The following is a 3,904-nucleotide window of genomic DNA, read 5'->3' as shown; positions in this document are numbered from 1 at the left end:
ATAGCCTATCAAGGCACGCTATGCTTCTAGCCAGAATCAAGAACTTACCTAATAATATCTATAGTTTTTGCTGATCATTATTATCTTACCAGATGACGCTTACAACTCCACGGCGATAAAATTCGTGTACATTTTTCTGGGATAAAAAGTATCCTATATCCTTTTAATAAAATCGGTTCGGTTTGGGCGACATAACAAATAGTCCGACACACTTTCGGATTTTAAATAATATTTAAGAGGATTCCACACCGCCGTTTTCCCATACAAACGCTGTCCCCTGTTTCCTACCTGAATAATGCCGGTAGAGTTATGATTTTTTTCCTGAATATCTATGGCCACTATTAGCATCTCCCTATGTTTTCTTTTTTTCATAATTTTATTATTAAAAAAGATAACAACGTCCAAAAACCCAAAAAAATGGCAAGATTTTCCTCTGTGTTCAAACACCCAGAAAACAAAACTGGCTAAAATATACAAAAAAAATTAAACATAGGAACACAGCTCAAGCCTTGTTTTAATTATTAATGAAAAAAGTACTTAAATCGGTTAAGTTTTGGAGAAGGAATCAGCGGACAACGAATCGAAGATTTTCTGTTCTTTTATTAGAACTTTTGTCGTGTTGCCTCTGTCGCGCTCTGCGGTGGGAGACTTGAGATTGGTGAGACAGCAATACATTTTCAAATACCTATTTTTAATTTCTCTCGCCCCTATGGATTTATCTTGCTTTTTGAATAAGCACCGTTTTGTCTGTGAATTTAACGTTGCACGTGTGAAAGTTATTTATTTCGTATGGTAATTATATGCACCCGACTTCCTGTTTACCCTACAGTTAGTCTGTGTTGTTTACCAACTATTTACTTAAGAAATTAGATACTTATAATAATAATAATAGTAATAATACCTCCCACACCGATTTTCGGTGACGGTGGCCGGTTTCATTGAAACCAGGCCAGCTATGCAGGAGTCATTTTATAGTGCCCAAGTGTGTTCGCAGTACACAAGAGCACTCTCTATTCCTTTACTCTCATAACCCAGTGGGACGGAAGACCGACACGACTGGCGAGGGATCAGGCGCAGGACCGACTTTTTACATGCCCATCCGACGCATGGATCATCTTACTTGTCAGACAATTAGGTGATCAGTCAGCATTGTCCTAACCAAACTCGGAAATAACATGTTCCCAACGCGGGAATCGAACTCACGACCTCCGAGTCAAAAGCCGCGCTCTATACCACTAGACTTAAAGTTATGGAAAATTCGATTGCGAAATAGAGAAATACCCCAGACGGGTGCCGGAGCGGAAAGCAACGGAGAATCCCGCCCCGGCCCTCCAGGTCTGGGCTGCCCTCCGTATTCTGGGGTGGGCACCGTGTCGCAGAATCATAATATAACCCTTCAAAGGGGCACTTCATCACCGTGTCTCTCTCCAATATCATCACTCTTTTCATCGCCGCCATCGTCTCCAGCTTCATATCTCATGACATATAAATCCAGTTCATCAAATTCATCTCCATCAATGGAATCTACTATGGATGTTGTGCAGGAGGCTTGTATAGCCAGAGTTACTGCACCCGCCCGTAGTATAAAGTGCAAGCGTCAAAAATGGTCTAAAGAAATGAACATTTTCATAATGCACCAATATTTCGTCCTCACAAAATTAGAAACGGATACTAAATCATACTTGACACAGCTGCATATACTATTTTCATCACAATTTCCGGAAATAGTAGCAACCAAACAGAGAGTAGGTGACCAACGACGAGCAATAATCCAAAGACATCTCCTTAGTCACGAAGAAATTTTACAGATAAAAAACGATGCAAATCTTTTTCTACACAACCGAAATCTACTCTTAACAAACGGACAAGACATGACACAATTAGATAGTACTGGTCACACGCAGAGAATGAGATGGACGACCGAGATTAACGAGAAAATAATGAGAGCTTACTACAGGATTACCAGACTAGAGACTGACCTTACTACTTACATACCGTTATTACATCAAAAAATTACAGCCACATGCCCTTCCATAGCTCACCTCTCAATACAAAGGATAGCAGACCAACGGAGATCTATTGTCAGTAATAACCTCTTATCAAACGATCAGCTTAAAGCAATACGTGAAGATGTACAAAAAGAAATAGATATTTTAGCAATGGAAAATAGCCTAGAATATGTAGAACAACCGCAAAGTCCGTTAAATAATAGCGTTCCCACGCTAACTGAAGACTGCATTCAAAACATAAATGATATCATAGTCCCAACACAAAATCTTTTATCTATAAAATTACCAAAAGAATTAGAGACGCAACTGAAAGAAATGTTCACAGAAACATATACGGTGTTTAAAGATACAGATCCAACATCACGTCCGCCCTTGCCTAAACTGAAGCCTTCAAAAAAATTATATCAGATAGTGACTCATATCAATACTGACATACTCCCTAATTTCCTTGAAGATGACACTGACTTTAACACACTTCATACTTACCTCTATACCGCAGCATACACTTCAACAAAATTCTATGGAGTCAGAATAAATACAAATACAGATTGTGCACACAGGATGCGGACAACGCCCTGGTGGCATAAGCGTCTTGAAGACAGAATAAACAAACTTAGAGCAAGTATAGGCAAGCTTACCGCATATGCAAAGGGTGCTCGATCACCACACCTAGAAAAAGAGATTACCAAAATCCATTCACAGCATGAGACAGAAAACTCTGACATATCCCACTTCTTAGATACCCTAAAACAAAAACTAAACATATTATCAAATAGATTAAAAAGATACAATGAATGCACCACCAGAAAAACACAAAATAAAGAATTTGACAATAACGAAAAATTATTCTATAGAAAGCTTACCCAAAAAGAAAATAACAAACATAGCCCTACACCTAGTCCTGAATCCATGCACACATACTGGTCAAATATATGGTCCCATCCCACTCAACATGAAAACAGTAAATGGATCGAAGAAGATAAAGATAGATTAAAAGACCTACCTGAAATGGAATTTGAAGAGATTCAATTAGAACAGATGAAAGCTGTTATAGGGAGAACACACAACTGGAAAGCGACTGGATCTGATAACATACACAACTTCTGGTTCAAAAAGTTCACATCAATACATACACTATTACACAAGCACATAAATTCATTCATACAATCACCAGACACAATCCCATCCTTCATCACGCAGGGTATAACATACATGCTGCCAAAAGATAATTCAGACACTACAAATCCAGCAAATTATAGGCCTATAACCTGTCTGCAAAATATTTATAAGATTATTACAGCATGCATAACTGACTTAATATACACACACATAAGCAAACATAGCATCCTAGCCGAAGAGCAAAAAGGTTGCCGTAAGTTTAGTCAAGGATGCAAAGAGCAACTTATCATAGACTCTGTAATATCACAACAGGCCTTAAAACAGAAACGTAGCATATATACCATGTATATAGACTATAAGAAAGCGTTTGACTCAGTTCCCCACTCGTGCCTCATCTACATTCTGAAACATTATAAAATTAGCCCAATCATTACAAACTGCCTTGAGAAAACGATGCCAAACTGGCAAACTAAGATAAAATTTTTTGATTCCTCTAAAGCTGCTGAAACCGACATAATCTCTATAAGAAGAAGCATATTTCAAAGAGACTCTTTAAGCCCGCTTTGGTTCTGCCTTGCACTCAATCCTCTTTCACACATTCTGAATCAAAGCAACTGTGGATTTAAGATAAAATATAACTCGCACCATACTTCACTTTCACACCTCATGTTCATGGATGATATCAAAATTTTTGCAAACACACAGAACAACATACACACTTTAGCAGATCTCACACTAACGTTTTCAAACGACATACACATGGATTTCGGAATAGA

Source organism: Aricia agestis, chromosome 10, assembly GCF_905147365.1.
Source record: "Aricia agestis chromosome 10, ilAriAges1.1, whole genome shotgun sequence".
Taxonomy (NCBI): domain Eukaryota; kingdom Metazoa; phylum Arthropoda; class Insecta; order Lepidoptera; family Lycaenidae; genus Aricia; species Aricia agestis.
The sequence above is the reverse complement of the archived record's forward strand: the minus strand, read 5'-3'. Positions refer to the sequence as shown.